This window comes from Pelodiscus sinensis, chromosome 31 (assembly GCF_049634645.1).
Source record: "Pelodiscus sinensis isolate JC-2024 chromosome 31, ASM4963464v1, whole genome shotgun sequence".
Lineage (NCBI taxonomy): Eukaryota > Metazoa > Chordata > Testudines > Trionychidae > Pelodiscus > Pelodiscus sinensis.
Genome location: NC_134741.1, coordinates 5,148,745 through 5,165,054, shown reverse-complemented (window position 1 = coordinate 5,165,054; position 16,310 = coordinate 5,148,745). Strand labels below are relative to the sequence as shown.

The following is a 16,310-nucleotide window of genomic DNA, read 5'->3' as shown; positions in this document are numbered from 1 at the left end:
CTTGGGAAAGGGACAAGCAAGGGGTGACGGGACAGGGGTTTATGTGATGATGACAGGGGTGCAGAAAGCAAATAAGAAATTATTTTTTGCCTACTTAAGAACCAGGGTGACAGAATGAAACTGGTAAGTAACCGAGTTAAAAAGGAAGCATTTTTGTGCTCAGTGGAACTCCTTGCCAGAGGATGTTGCAAAGGTGAAATCTACAAGGTGTAAGATCCACGTCTCCAAACCCCACCAGGCAAACTGTCCCATGGGCTTCGCCCACACCATGCTCAGGGCCCGGGGATTTTCTGTCAGTTTGCCAGACCAAATAACTAGCTCGCTGCCCACCCTGCTCTGGAATCCCTGCCTCTCATGGGCCTTCTCATCCTTAGGCTCCGCTTTGTCTCCAGACAGACCTTGCTCTGCTACAGCCACCTCCCTCTGGCTGTCACTCCTGGGCCTTCTGGAGCAAAATGTTCCCCTTCATTCTGACTTTGGATACCTGGGCTTTTAGCACTCACACCAGCATTGGCTAGTGAGGGGCCTGAACAGGTTCTGTGGAGCAAGGGAGAGAGCCACTTGGGAGCATCTTTGCCAACTGTCTCACAGAGCAGAAGGTGGTAAGCTCTTTGGCAGTGAGAGAAAACTGTCACCACAGCTGGGACTTGAACCCACAGTCCCTGGTTTAGGAGGCCAGTGCCTTATCCATTAGGCCACTGGGGCACACAGAAGGCAACCCCAGAGTCAGAAATTCACCCTTCTAAATGGCCCTTTTTCAACTTTTTGTTCCTGATGAAACCCCTTTGAAGAAGCCAGATACACAGGAAGGGCTGATCACACCCCTCTGAAAATCAGCTTTCCATGGGTATCTGTAGCTGGCTCCGAGTCATGGGCCTTGACGTCTCGTCTCCCTCCCGAAACCAGGGAAGTGTCTCATCAGGGAGCCGCGCTGGTGCTCACACTGCTCCTGGGGAAGGGAATGGGTCCCACAGTGGCTGGGGCTGGGTGGGGAATGGCTGGTTGTTACTGAAGGGGAAGGATAAAACACAGCTATATTGCCGAGGGCGCGGGAGGCCGGCCTGGTGACGCCCTGGGGGAGCTCTGCAATGTGACCCTGGCTCCCAAGGCAGCAAGTGCAGAATCTCCCTCGGCAAGCGCAAGAGGCTCCGAGCGGCCTGGTCTGAATCGGGCTGGACGGCCCCACTGCGGGAGTGTCTGAGCCAGACACTAGAGTTACAGGCACGTCTCTCGCACCCAGAGAGGTCCTGTCACAAGCTCCCTGCCACTCCCATCATGCAACAGGGGCAGGTCCAGCCTGTTCTGTGAAAGCTGCTCTGGAAATCAGAGAGCAGCTAAGAGCGACTGCAGTGGGATTCAAACCCAGAACTGTTGAATGATTGGCCTAACGCACACCAAGCACCACTGCTTAGACACCCAACATGCTTTCTGCTATGCCACGGAGCCCCAAAGTTGTGGGCTCTGGAACAAGGTGAGTGGGGCAAGCAAGTCTTTTGCAAGCAGCGGAATTAGCTCAAGTGGTAGAGTGCTTGCTTAGCATATGAGTGGCAGTGGGGTTGATACCCATGTTCTCCAAATGCAGCTCAGTTCTTATGCCTTATTTTAAGTGTTAGGGTCTCAGTGGCCCCCTCCCTCTTCCTACCTGCTTTCCCAAAAGAGACAGACCTGGCTCCCCTTTCTTTTCCCCCAGCAATTGCCATGTTGCAAAGCAAAGAGTGGTGATATCCAGCTCCACAAGGCATCAGGCTCTGTGGTGCAAGGGAAAGCATGTTGGACTTTTAAGCTGTAGTGAATAATATGAGCCTAGCTAGTTATTCAAAAGTTGTGGGTTCAAGTTCCATGAGTGTCACTTTAGCTCATTTCCAGGGCACCTTTTACAGGCCAGGCAATCCTTAGGCTGACATGGGGGTGGGCTTGAGTCCAGATAGTTCCCAATGAGGGTAGAGGGAAGGGCTGGTCCTTGGGGCTGAGGCTGGGGGTGGTTCTGAAAGGCTGCAGGTGCCGTTAGACCATTTTGTCCTTCCCTGTCTCCTACTAGTGCTGAGCAACACTCAGGCTGTGTCTACACTACACTGCTCTTCTGGAAAAACCTACGCAAATTTTGAAACTCAATTTGTGCAGCTTTTTCTTCTGCTTTTTTTGGAAGAGGCTTTTCCAACATTTGGCCTGTGGACACTGGGCAAGTCACGCAAGGGAGGCACCAGGCAGAGCCTGCCCAATGCACCAGTCTTCCAGACAGGGGAGGCCAAGCCACAAGCCTCCAGCAGCTGCCTGGCCTGATTCATCTCCCTTCCCCAGGCTGGCACCCAGGGACATTCTCAGCTGATGTCACCCCACTCTGTCACGTGGGAGTTGGGCTCATCAACAGGTTGGTCAGCAGCAGCTGCACGTACCTGGGCACCCAGGGGAGCAGCAATAAGAGCAGAACCTGTGTTTCAAATCAGGGACCTTTTGCATGTTAGGCAACTGTGATAACCACAGAAACAGAAACACACTTTGGCTCTGGTGGAACTTGGCTGACTATTCTGTTCCTAGCTCTTTCTAACACCCTGCTCTGCAGGGGAGGGGATGCACCTTGTGAACAGTCCACCTCTTGTTCTCAGGGAAGTGACTCACCCGAGCTGCCAGCTCCTCATTTCCTCACCAGCCCCTTGAGATTTGTAGCTCAAAGCTGGAGCTGATGTGGCAGGAGGTGAAGCTACAGAAGCTGATGGGGGACAATCAGCGGGCAGAGGGTTATTTTTTCTCCTCCCTGAGCTGATGTGGCTAGAACTGAGGAGAAGAAAATCCTCTTCCCTTCTCCTCAGAAGATGGAAATTGAGGTTGGTTCTCTTTCTGGTTCTACTAAAGCTGGACCCCAGGACTAGACTTTTGCTTTCTAAAACCCTGGTGAAAGCTGAGAGCCAATTGCTTGCAGACTGAGAATGTGAGTTGAAGAAGAGCATCACCCAGCATGGGGCTTGAACTCATGACCCTGAGATTAAGAGTCTCACACTCTACCCACTGAGCTAGCAAGGATGTATGCAATAAATCTTCTCACACCCCCATCACAGCATAGAACAAGCCAAGTGTTCTCAAGTGCCTGACTCAAGGCTCTTTCTTGCCCCTAATGTGGGGTTCTGGTCTGTGAGGAGGTTTAAGCTCAAATCCCCCTCCTGACACACCCACTTCTTTCCCCTCAAGGAACGGCCCCATTTCCATCTCTCCAGGGACAGGAGAAGGGGCCGGTTTCAGGATTTCTTTTAGTGCAGCAGCAAGGGGAGATGGAGGGAATTCAAGTCCCTTTGCAAGCTTTGTTCTCATGGCACCAAGTGTGACAGGAGGGGTGTGAGCTGGGGATCCTGCCCCCCAGAAGGGGCATTTGGTTGCACCCAGGGGCAGCAAGAATTCAGGCCCTCAGGCCAATGTTTGGGGACAACGTGTGAGCCCTTCCATGAGCATTTTCTCCTCCCACTGGGGAAGGCAGCTGGGCAGGACCAGTCTGCAGCCCACGTCCCTTTCAGCCCCAGGTGCAGGAGGTAACAGAGAGGGAGGAAAGTCCATGGCCAGAGCCTCCTCCCAGCAGTCTGGCCCTGCGCAGAGTCTGTGCATGATGGAGCCTCTCCCAGCAGGGCTCTGGCCTGTTCTCTGCAAAGTGCTCAGCTGGTTCATTTACTGCAGGAACGAGTGGGATCCATGCGCCCTGTTCCCCAGTGACAAGTGTGTGTCCTCTCCCCCCTTTCCATAGACACAGTAGGCCAGGGGGCTAAGCACAGTAGGCCAGGGGGCTAGCACCCTTCCTGTTTGACCTCCTATGAAGTTGTGGTGAAAAGCGACTGGGCCCCAGCCCTCCTGGGCCTGGCCGTGGCAGAAGCACTGACTGGAGACAGGTTGCAGGTGGAGCAGAATTAGCTTAACTGGAAAAGTGTAGCTGGCCCAGGGATCTGGAGCAAGAGCTGTCCTCGTGTTTTTTGCTGTAAAACGTTGCTTCTTGGCTGTTTGGCTAAGACTGAGTGATTCCTGCGTCTCAGAGAGGATAAAAAGCAGTGAGAGGGAGACCTTGGCTGCAGGATCCACTTGTGCCCATTTTCCGAGAGCAAAGTAGAACCTTGCTGCTTCCTCCCCACATCGCATTGGCTGGGAATTAAAGCCAGATCAACTTGTTGGAAAGCAGCTATGTTCACCACTACACGACCAATGCATGCGGCTGCAGCTTGTGGGAAAATTAGGGAGGTGGGAAAGTGGCTGCTCTGCATCACCCGGGGATCCGGCCCAAGAGCTGTCCTTGTGTTTTTTGCCGTAAAGCGTTGCTTCTTGGCCATTTGGCTAAGCCTGAGCATTTCCTGCCTCTCAGAGAGCCATGTCACAGGCACAAGCCCCCTCTGGCCCTCCAGGGACACGTCCCAGGACCAAGCACAGAGCAGCAAACGCCAGGCACTGTCATGGTCTGGGCCACAGATAAAGTCCCTCTTGGAGCTGTGGTCGAAGGAGGAGTCTCCGCAGGCCCTGCAGTGCAGGTGGTGGAATGTGGACATTTATGGCCCAGTGGCTGATGGCCATATATGCGAGGTACCACCTGCTCCTGCAGACAGTGCTGCCAGGTGCTAAGTTCCCAACACTGGGCTGAACCATACAACCATTGTCTGGTGTAACTCAGTGGTAGTGTTTGAGTGCCGATTGTAGAGGTCCTTGGTCCAATGTCAAGTGCCCCCTTAATAAGTTGATTATCCTAAGTGAAACATTTGCACCTCCAGGTGTGTCAGTCATGGATTCCTATTGTACAGGGATTCTTAAAATGTCAGCAAACCCCTCATGTGTTCTTGTGCCAATGCACATAAACCAGGCAGACGGGTCCCTCAACTGAAACAAGTTCAAACCTGCTGGGTGTCTGGTTTCTATTCCCATCAGTTGAGCAAGGCTGAGATCTGAACGCCAATTGGCTGTTCTGTACAGAAGAACAAGAACCACGTCCAGCTGGAGAGGAATTGCTGTGATCAATCTTCTGGAACTTGATTCAGCCAGTCTAACTAAGACTCACTAAATCAAACCCAGAGCACACCCCCACCAGCATCCTGCACTTCTGCTCTTTGCTCCCTTTGGCTTCCTGCTGTGGGGACATGGCCAAGCTCAGGTGAAGGAAGCCGACTCCAGGTACATATTGAGGGATGGTAGGAAAAGCAGACACATTGGTCAGGCACCGCTGGTTTCACACACACTCAGCCTCACCTACAGCTGGGAGGCAGTTTGCAGTGAGCTGAAAAGAAACTGGCTAACAGAACCAAGGCTCAGGATATTTCTGGTTCCAGATGTGCAAACAGCTGGCAGCCAAGCTTGTTGCCATTGTTAGGAGTGTGACCAAAACACAGGCCTTACTGTGAGCAGGATTCATGCCTGCATAATGAAACACTTTTGGATTTCTAAGCCAACTGCTTAACCACTTGGCCATCATTACTACAGGAAAGCTTCACCTATATTTATCTGTGAACAAAAAAAATGTTACTTGATCTTTGGCCAACTCAGATGGCTACAGGACAAAGGAATTCTCTCTTAATTCTGTGCCCTCCTGAAGGGACCAACCTAAAGGAGGCTGGGCCCCCACCTGGGGTCTCCAACCCAAACTGTGAGACCCAAGGGCTTACAATCCAGTTGATTAGTGTTTGCTGCACTTTTCCCTCCCCTGAGCAATGCTAAATCTCAAAGCCAACTCCACAGTCCCAGCGGCTGGGGGAGATGAGCATGTCAGAGCCTCTGCCCACTGAGCTGTAGCCTTCTGTGCCCAGGGAGCCAGACACCGCCAGGGGAAATGGGAAATGCCTGCACTTTGGGAGTCAAAGGTGTTGTCTGGGACCATATAATAGATCAGTTTTAGGTGCTGCCCTGTGGAAGGCACCATGGCTTAGCTGGCTAAAGTATCTATTTTGTAAACAGGGGATCCTGGGTTCAACTCCCAGTGGTGCCTTGCTGTGGCCTTAACTCACATTTTCCTATGTCCTCTTGGGACACAGAAGAGGCCTCCCCAGGCCACGCATGGAACTGCTGGTTCAGGAAAAGGCTGATTTGAGAGGCTGGTTTGGGAGAAGGAAACCAGAAACCTGGAGCGGGTGCAGAAGTTACTGGCATAGGCCACGCAGGGCTCTGACTCTCACTGTAAGTCCCTGGGTACCACGCACTGGCCAGTGAGTCCTGCTCCATGGTCGTCCCAGTGCTCTGTCTGTGAGAGACACGCCTGTAACTCCCTGCTGGGGGCGTGGGCCCTGCCCTGCCTGGTGGGGGAGGGGACAAACACAGGCCGGTTGACAGGGGCTCTGACACTCCAGCATCGGGGTTGTCCAGCCTGTCAGCCAGATTCAGACCAGGCCAGTCGGAGCCTCTCGCGCTCGCCAAGGGGGATTCTGCACTTGCTGCCTTGGGAGCCAGATTCACATTGCAGAGCTCCCCCAGGGCTGTCCCACAATGTCTCCTGCCCTCGGCAACGTGGCTGCGTTTTATCCTTCCCCTTCAGTGACAACTGCCCATTCCCCGCCATCCCCAGATCCTGTGGGACCCGCTCCCTTCCCCAGGAGCAGTGTGAGCGCCAGTGCGGCTCCCTGCTGAGGCTGTGGCTGTGGGAACAAGCCCCTGGCTTTGGGAGGGAGACGAGATGTCAAGGTGTTGAGTTTCACCTATGCCTAGTGTGGGGGTGACTCACACTCTGGGGGCAGTTGGAGGTGCCTCCTGAGAGCTGATTTTCAGAGGGGTGTGATCAGCCCTTCCTGTGTTTCTGGCTCCTTCCAAGGGCTTGAATCTGGCACCTAAAATTGAGGAATGTGCATTTGGAAGAGCGAATTTCTGTCTCTTTCTCATCCTTGGTGTCCCCCAGTAGCCTAATGGAAAAAGCAGTGGGTTCAAGTCCTATTTGGCTTGACAGTTTTGATGTTTCCCTGTAGGTGTAGAGTCTCTTTGGCTTCCTCTTTGCCATGTTATCTGTGAGATGTTTCAACACTGGGCAAGTGTCCTCAGGAATTCCCATTGTCCCCGGGCCAGGACCCCTCAGGAGCAGACAGTGACACTGGTGTTAGGCGCAGACAGGAGGAGAGTGTTTCCTAAAAGCTGAGTTGTGCACAGTGAGGTCACTTGCAGAGATGCTGACGCTGGGTCTCTGTATGCGCCTTGGCACCTGTTACCCATCGGTACCTGCCACGTCTCAACCCCCTGTCAGCACCCAGACAGAAGGCCAGTGCACATGGAGCCAGCAACAGTAGTGAGGGATGCGGCTGCAGCACAATTCCAGGCCTGGGGCACATTGAACAACTGTTTGAAATATTTTTAAAACAAAAAATATGAAAAACTTTAGGCTCCATCTACACTGCAGGCTTCTTGCCCAAGAACTGTTTTGGGCAAAAGTTTTTGTGCAAGAGCACATCCACACTGCTAGTCGCTTCATCCCCAAAACAAGGCAAGATAGCTTAGTTGTTTGAATGTTAGTTTACTAAATCCAGGGTAATGAGCTCAATCCTTGAGGTAACCATTTAAAGATCTGGGGCAAATTTGTCAGGGATGGTTCTTGGACCTTCCATGAGCACAGGGACAGGACTAGCTGACCTCTCAAGGCTCCTTCCAGCTCTATGAGGTGGTTTATCTCCTTATAAAGAGCATGCATGGACAATCTCTTGTGCAAGAAAGCTCTAATGGCTGTTTTAGCCATCTTTTCCAATGGTTTACTGTACATTTTCTTGTGCAAGAATGCACATGCAGGGTAGACACTCGGCTAGTTTTTGCACAAGAACGGCCATTCTTGTGCAAAAAGCCCACAGCAGAGACCATAGACATGCAGTGTGAAAAACCTCACAACAACAAGCCCACCCCAGCAGGTCCTATTAAGATTTGAACTCTAATTGCAGAATCCAAAGTCGGGAGAGCTGCCCCTTACACCACGGGACCAACATGACACAACATGTGTAGGTACCTGGGATACTCAGTTTTCTGGCTGGCCTCTGCACTTCTGGTTTCCCTCCTGCTGCTTCATCTCTCTGGATACGACTACACGGCTCATTTATTTTGGAATAAGCTGGTCTTGAATAGTGATTCCAAAATAGCTTATTTCGAACTAGCACGTCTACACTGCAGGGAAACCTCACAATAGTCTGAGGCAGGCTCCCCAGTGTAGATGAGCTGTCTCGATTTAGAGCCCTGGGAAGAATAACTCAGAATGGCCCTGGGGAGGGCTAGCAGTGGCACAGCTACACAGGCCTTATTTTGAAACAGCTAATTTGGAACAGGTGTTATTCTTCGTAGAATGAGGTTTGCAGAAGTCGGAATAAGCCGTCTGTTACTTCAGAATTATTTCAAAATAACGGAATTGCTGTGTAGACTCTTGCATTGTTATTGTGGAATAACGGCCATTGTTCCAAAAGAACTTTTGTGTGTGGACATAACCGGTGCAGCTCAAGAAATGTGATTGGCAGCTCCTCCCCACAATCCTTTTGTCAATTGTAGTGCAGGGCTCTGAAGACATAGACCCGAGATAACCAGCTTGGTTGCTTTCTGCTAAGGCCAGGCTGGAGGGAAAAGAATCCCTCCTTCAAGCCAGACACCGAAGGATCACTGGCCAAACACACGCTACAGTCCTCCACTCTGCCAGCTGAGCTATTGAAGGTGCCTGAGCAGTGCTAGTTTGTCCAGGTTGTCCCTTCTGCAAGTCCCAGGACAACTTTTCCTCCAAGTAGATGGCATTGCTGATGAGGGGCAGAGGAGCACAGGGGCTGTCACAGGTACTTCACATGCAGACAGACCCCCTGAGTGAAACCTGAGCTAGATCCATCCATGTCTCAGCAAAAGGAAGAACGTTGGGTTCTTCTCATGTGTCTTCTTTGTTCCAGAGTCTCTAGGGGTGTGGCACCAAAACCTTTTGTGCTGGCCGTAATGTTTTTCCTTTATTTAAAATGAAGTTTGATCAACTAACATGAGACAGTTCAAACGCTTAATCATTTAATGATTTAAATTAAAATTTTCTCCCCAGCTGCAGCCCTAGCAAAATGGCTGGGGTGTAATTATGTCATTAGTGGCGAGTGTCCATTAGTAACCAAGAGTCCATGGAAAGGTTTGGGGCGGGCAGGGGCTCAGCAAAGGAGTGGGGTCTTGGGGAAGGGACGGGATAGATCCTGGCTTGCCCTGACATTTAAAAGGTGACCTTGGGGGCACGTGGCACCCTGAGTAGCCTCTGATGTTCCCTGTGTGAGCCCCAGAACCAGCCCTGAGTGAGGGGGGCAGAGGGGGAGCAGCTCACACATGCCAAGGGGCTGGCCAGGGGCAGGACATGAGCCTGCAAGGCAGCAGTGACATCACAAGGAACTTTTGCAGCACCTCAGCTCATTGGCTGGGAGGCAGTGACCTCACAGAGGGTCCACGGCAACAGCCAGGTGGGACAGGCTGCAGGGCTGGGGCATCTCAGAGACCCCCTGGCCTGGCTGCCTGGAATCTCCTCTGTGAGGTTTCCCCTTGAGGGCAGAAGGGATTGAGGGTCCCAGCTGGGAGTGTCTCTGGAGATTTCCCTTTTCCCCAGGCTGCAGTGGGAGGGGCTGGGGCAGGCAGGGGTACAGGAGGGGCTGGCACTGAACAGAAGAGAGAGCTGGGAGAAGCAAGAGGAACAGCTGCAAACATCCCATGAAGATGGGATTTGAACCCCTGCCTGCACAGCACAACAGATTAGCAGTCCATCGCCTTAACCACTCGGCCACCTCATCTGAGCTGTTGGGTTTTGTTACCAATTACCCAAAACCATCACTGCCAGGAACCTTTGTGCCACTCGCTGGCTGGCCAGGGACACCCAGGGTAGGAAGGTTTTGGCTTTTCACAATGTTCCCTGGGCTGTTGTACAATGCTCAGTGCTCGTAACAAACCCAAACAACCCTTGACTACATCTACGCTGCAGGCTTCTTACACAAGAACTGTTTTGTGCAAGAGTTCCTGCGCAAAATGTCTTGTGCAAGAGCATGTCCACACTGCCATGTGCTTTTGTGCAAGAATGTTCGTGGCAGTGTGCACGCTCTCTTGTGCTGGAAAGCTCTGATGGCCATTTTAGCCATAGGGATTTCTTGCACAAAAAAACCCTGTTCCCCATTCATACTACCTTCTTGTGCAAGAGCTCTTTCACAAGAGGGTTTATTCCTCATGGGGAGAGGAATAACTCTTGCCCAAGAAGCCCTTTTCCTTCATTTTGCTGTAAATTTACTTGCACAAGAACTCACGCACAGTGTAGATGTTCCTCAAGTTTATGCACAAGAATGGCCATTCTTGAGCAAGAAGCCTGCAGTGTAGATGTAGTCCCTGGGAGCCCAGAGAGGGGCTGTCTAGTCACAGCCTGACTCGGCGCACGCTCTGCTATGGGAAGATGTCCACGGAGCAGGCAGATGGCAGCGGCACACGGCTCTGGTGGGCCCAGCATCCAGAGGAGCGTTTCCGATATGAGTGTTTACTGACAGTGTCCGTCTCTGGTCTGATTTCACAGTGTGGTGAGACACTGGCACCCACAGCAGCATGCATGGGGTGGCTGGAGGGAGTGGCTGGCGGGCGGCTGGTAGGAGCAGCGGCAAGTGGCCAACGGAGAGGGTGAGCCTCATTTGCATATCTAATGAGCCACCATTGTTGTGGAAGAGGCTCTTGCGCCAGAAGGTGCAGGGGACAATCAGCAGGCGGAGGGTTATTTTTTCTCCCCCCTGGGCTGATGTTGCTAGAACTGAGGAGAAGAAAATCCTCTTCCCTTCTCCTCAGAAGATGGAAATTGCAGTTGGTTCTCTCTCTGGTTCTACTAAAGCTGGACCCCAAGACTAGACTTTTTCTTTTAAAACCCTGATGAAAACTGAGAACCAATTGCTCACAGGCTGAGAAAGTGAGTTAAGGAAGGGCACCGCCCAGCATGGGGCTTGAACCCCTGATGCTGAGATTATGAGTCTCATGCTTTACCAACTGAGCTAGCCAGGTTCTCTATGAAGCATTTCCTACTATCCCATCACAGCATAACAGGAGCCAAGTGTTCTCCACTGCCTGACTCGAGGCTCTTTCTTGCCCCTAATGTGGGGTTCTGGTCTGTGGAGAGGTTTGAACTCGAACCCCACTCCCGACACACCCACTTCTTTCCCCACAAGGAACGGCCCCATTTCCATCTCTCCAGGGACAGGAGAAGGGCTCTGGCCTGTTCTCTGCAAAATGCTCAGCCTGTTTCATTTTCTGCAGGAACGAGTGGGGTCCATGCGCCCTGTTCCCCAGTGACAAGTGTGTGTCCTCTTCTCCCCTTTCCACAGACACAGCAGGCCAGGGGGCTATGAGCCTCCAGAGTCCCCTTCCTACTTGGCCTCCCACAAATCTGGGGTGAAAAGCTGCTAGACCCCAGCCCTCCTGGGCCAAGCCATGGCAGAGGTAGCAGGATTCACTCCCATCTTCTCCTGCTTGTGCCCTGGTACTGAGGAGCCGGCACCTTTCTTGCTGCCCCAACTCTTATTCCCACAACGCACTTTGTGCAGGGGCCATTGGTCTTTGTGCCAAGGCACATGGCTGGGAGCCAGGACTCGAGACCCTTCCCCAAATATTCAACCCTCCTCCCCACCCAAACCCTCTGTTCAGCTCACACTGTCTGGCTGCCTCCAGCATGGGCTGAGCAGGTGACCTGCCCTACAGCTGGCAGAGCATCAGGCACCTGACCACAAGTCTGATCAGTCTGGGGACCAAGCTCCATTGGGCCTCAGACACCCAGCACAGGAGTAAAACTGCCTCTGGGGAACCTCAGGACAAGGAATGTAAAACCCACAGAGCATGAGGAGCTCACAGCAACCAGCCCAAGCAGTTCCCACAGAGACTTGAACTCACATTGCAGGATTTAGCATCCTGACTGCTGCCCCTTATATTATGGGACCTATATACACAGGTGCTGGTGGGGACCTGGGACACTCAGGTCTCAGGCTGGCTTCTGCTCTCCTGGCTTCCCACCAACAGCTTCATCTCTCAGGACTCTCTGGCTACATCTACACGGCACATTGATTTTGGAATAAGCTGGTCTTGAATAGTGATTCCAAAATAGCTTATTTTGAACTAGCACTTCTACACTGCAGGGAAACCTCGGAATAGTCCGAGTCAGGCTCCCCTAATGCAGACGAGCTACTGATTTAGAGCCCTGGGAGAAATAACTTAGAATGGCCCTAGGGAGGGGCCATTTTGAAGTAGCAGAAGTGGCGCATCTCCACACGCATTATTCTGAAATAGCTAATTGGGAACAGGCGTTATTCCTCATAGAATGAGGTTTAGAGAAGTTGGAATAACCCGTCTGTTACGTCAGATTATTTCACATTAACGGAATTGCTGCACAGACTTTGGCATTGTTATTCTAAACGGCCATTATTCCAAAATAACTTTTCTGAGTAGACAGAACCTCTGTCCTGCCCCAGCTCTGCTGCATTCAGGACAAATTCCTCGTTAGGGTCCATCACAATCTGGGGTCAGTGAGGGTCCATCCCACCTGAGATGTGTGTCACACAAAAGCCTCTTGTTCCCTGCCCAGTGCCTAACAGGGGCTGCAGGTATCTGTTTTGTGTGGGGGTGTAGCTCAGTGGTAGAGTGTTTGACTGCAGATCAAGTGGTCCTTGGTTCAAATCCAAGTACCCCCTTGGAAAATCTTCTTTCAATAGAAACAGTTACCACTCCAGTTCTATTGCATCCTGGATTTCTGTTGTATGTGCCTGCTTTAAAAGAATACAAACCCTTAATGTTTTCTGGCACCAATACACATAAACCAGGCAAACTTGTCCCTCAGCTAAAACCAGCTCTGGGTTCTGTTTCCATCAATTCAACAAGGGTGTGATCTAGATGTCCCTTGGCATGTCCTTGGTCTCCATGGGCTGGGCTGTGCAGAAGAACAAGAACCACACTCAGCTGGGGAGGACGGGCTGCTGTCAACCTTCTGGTGTTCGATTTAGTGAGTCCAACTAAGACCAGAGAGCACCTGACTAGTGGCTAGAAGTCTGCTCTTGCTGCCTTTGGCTTCCCGCCGTGGGGATATGGCCAAGCTCAACTGCAGGAAGCCGACTCCAGCTACTCATGGAGGGATGGTGGGAAGAGCAGACACATTGGCCAGGCACCACTGGGGGCTGCCTCCCTCACCTCCCCCGGACCTGGCAGGTATCTGGGCCAGCTTAGCCATGGGGCCGCTCTCTGGGACAGCGAACACGGACACAAGGCAGGATTCTCTCATTCTAGGACCATTTGTTGATTTTTAACCTTTCACAGCTACAGACTAACAGCCCCTCCCCCGCCAAGGGAGCGACTATGTGGCCCCCTCCCCCCTGAGATCTTTTGTTTGCTGTTGCCCAAACACTGCTCAGTTCACAGCTGTGGTGGCAGAGTGGTTAAGGTGTTGGACTTGAAATCCAATAGGGTTTCACTGTACAGGTTCAAATCCTGCTCACAGCGAGGCCTGTGTTTTGGCCACACCTCTAACGAAAGCAACAAACCCCTGAAACACTCTCCCCATCCCCTGTCAATCTCCTTCTGCTCCTTTCAGAGACTACATCCAGACTGAAGAGGACGCTCTTTCTACGAGGCAGAAGGGACGTGTCCAGAGAACAGGGTTTTCCAGAATTTGGTGCCATGTAGCAGCAGATGGCAGGAGTCAAAGAGGCTTGACAGCCTGTTCCATCCCAGCGCGCCGCCCTCCCAGCCTGCTGCTGCTCCAGGAGGGGTTGTCAAGCCATGTGCATCGGGGCATTGTGATGTCACGTGTGATACCAACACACAAAGCCCTGCCCCCACCCCAGGAGCTACTGGCAGATGGGCACAGACCCTCTGTCCTCACCTCTACAACCAGCTGTTCCCAATAGGGTGATGATTCCAGGATTCTGTTCCTGCCCTTGTGGACAAAGACACCTGGGCCAAGCAGCAGCCCCTCCATAGCTCAGCTTATAGAGCAGAGGACTGCCCTGAAATGGCTGCTTTCACTCCACCTCTAAGGAGAGTTCTTTCCCCCTCACCTGACTGAGGCAGAGCAGACAAGGGCCTTCTAGGGGGAACAGACAGGTTCTCTACAGAAAGTCGAACTGATGACAGTTCAGCCACAGGGACAAATGTTTCTGCCTAAGCCTGGAATTAAACAAAGGACCTTTAAGTCTTCAGTTTAACACTCTCCCCACCAAGCTAGTTCAGCAGCTGTCAGGGAAGCTTTTCCCCACAGCAGCACACAAGAGAGCAGCTGTTGCCAGTGGCCCTGTAGGGCAAGATGAGCTTGACCAAGCCTCAAAGCGTCTGGACTAGCCAGCCCACGTCACAGTGAGTCACTAGTGGCCCTGTCAGAGAAGAGCCATTGACAGCAGCAGAGACGTCCCTGCAGCTGCCTGGGGTGACTTTCCCAAAAGGGGCACTTGTGGGCCTGCTGGCTCAGGTGTTTAGTGCTTGATGCTAATAATGCCAAGGCTGTGGGTTCAATCCCTGTGCTTGCCACAGGGTTGTCTGGTTTGGTGTTTTGCTTTTGTGTAGCTGCCTGCTATGGACAAGGAAGGAGAAACAAGCCCTGAGAGATGAAACAGCAGAAGGGAACCATGTCAGCTGTCAGCCCCTCTTCCTCTTCCTGTAGCGCTGCCCATGCAGGAGAGAGAAGGGGCAGTTTGAGTCACCAGCTCTGCCCCATGTGAAAATGGCAAGTGTTGCCTTAGCAGCGAGTGAGAGGTGGGAAGGAGCCTGAAGTAACCTCTTGGATCACAGCTGCTGTAACATGTGACAATGAGGTGAGAAAAATGACTAGACAGTGGCCATGGGAAACATCAGGCTGGTTTCCCTGAGTGGGAATCAGACCAGACCAGCAAGAGTTTTGTATCCTAGCCACTAGACCACCAGGGACACAGGACACATGCTTCTTTGCTCACCTGCACTAGCCTTTCACAGGATGAGGGGTCCCTTCTCCCTTGCCCAGAGGGGACAAGAACAGAAACCAAACAGAACATCAAAGCAGCCAGACTGGGCCATGCCAATTGTCCAACTAGGCCAGGATCCTGTCTCACGACAGCAGCCAATTCCATTGCCCAGTGGGAATCCTCACGCAGACGGTTATTAAGTGATCCCTCCTGTCACCCATTCCCAGCTTCTGGAATACACCAGCTAGGGACACCTGCCCTGTCCATCCTGGTTAAATGCCTTTGATTATGGCTGCCAGGGCTCCCAAAGTTGAGTAGCTCTGCATTAAGGATTCTTATTAATGTCAAGAACCTCAAGCAATGTGAAGCCAGAGTGTGATGGAACTGGAAAGGAAAATGTTTACACTAGAAGGAATTTTTTTCCAAGGGGGCACTTGGATTTGAACCAAGGACCACTTGACCTGCAGTCAAACACTCTACCACTGAGCTACACCCCCATGAAAGTTGATATCAACAGCCAATGTTGGGAACTGGATAGGGAACAAGAGGCTTTTGTGTAACACGCAAGCCAGGTGCTACCCTTGGGCTTCGTCTCAGCACTGAGCAGGCGGGTGGGAGGGGTCTGATGCTGTCACATATGCAAGGCAAGTTACCCACCTGGCCCCTGAGGGGGACAGGGGATTTGTATATTTTAGGAAGGGTCCTGAGTCTTGGCTCCCAGCCACACACCTTGGCAGAAAGACCAGCGGCCCCTGCACAAAGTGCATTGTGGGAATAAGAGTTGGGGCAGCAGGAAAGGGGCCGGCCCCTCAGCACCAGCAAGCAGGTGGGAGAAGATGGGAGTGAATCCTGCTTCCTCTCATGCGCAAAGGCAGCACTTTTCCAATGGAGCTAATTCTGCCCCACCTGCAACCTGCCTCCAGTGCTCCTGCCACTGTCTGGCCCAGGAGGGCTGGTGTCCAGCAGCTCTCTGCCCCAACATGGCTGGCTTTTGGGGACAGCAAGTAGGAAGTGGGGGCTGGGGCGAGTTAGGGAGCCACTTAGCCCCATGGCTGGCTCTGCTAGTGAAAAGAAAAATTGGAAGCTGTCCTCCTGAGTGGAGAACATGGGCATCGATCCCACTACTTCTTGCATGCTAAGCAAGCGCTCTACCACTTGAGCTAATTCCCCTGGTACATTTACACAGGCCTTCTTGGAGGCTCTTCCCTTCTCCACAGCGACGTCGGGCATCTAGGTCAGTTAGTCGTGGGAAAGGAGAAGGCTCCGAAAAGGCCTCAAGGGCAACTCTCAAGGAGACTCCCTGCAGCAAAGCCATGGGGGGGCTCTGAGATGGCCCCTGCCCTGCAGCCTGGCCCACCTGGCCATTGTCATGGACTGGCTGTGAGGTCATCACCTCCCAACCTCCTTTAGCCAATAAGCTGAGGGGCTGCAAAAGGCCCTTGTGATGTCACTGCCACACCC

At 52.4% G+C, this 16,310-nt stretch overlaps 1 long non-coding RNA gene and 5 other non-coding genes across 6 annotated transcripts in view; 4 read left to right on the top strand and 2 right to left on the bottom strand.

The window, feature by feature from the left end:
* LOC142821651 (uncharacterized) overlaps window positions 1–16,310 on the top strand; it is a 262,426-nt gene that overhangs the window by 52,663 nt on the left and 193,453 nt on the right. The window lies entirely within an intron of this gene.
* On the bottom strand, window positions 2,946–3,018 carry TRNAK-CUU (transfer RNA lysine (anticodon CUU)). The gene has a single exon. It is a non-coding gene; the product is annotated as a tRNA-Lys (tRNA).
* Window positions 5,865–5,938, top strand: TRNAT-UGU (transfer RNA threonine (anticodon UGU)). Its single transcript has one exon. It is a non-coding gene; the product is annotated as a tRNA-Thr (tRNA).
* Window positions 12,543–12,614, top strand: TRNAC-GCA (transfer RNA cysteine (anticodon GCA)). Its single transcript has one exon. It is a non-coding gene; the product is annotated as a tRNA-Cys (tRNA).
* Window positions 13,335–13,416, top strand: TRNAS-UGA (transfer RNA serine (anticodon UGA)). The gene has a single exon. It is a non-coding gene; the product is annotated as a tRNA-Ser (tRNA).
* Window positions 15,275–15,346, bottom strand: TRNAC-GCA (transfer RNA cysteine (anticodon GCA)). The gene has a single exon. It is a non-coding gene; the product is annotated as a tRNA-Cys (tRNA).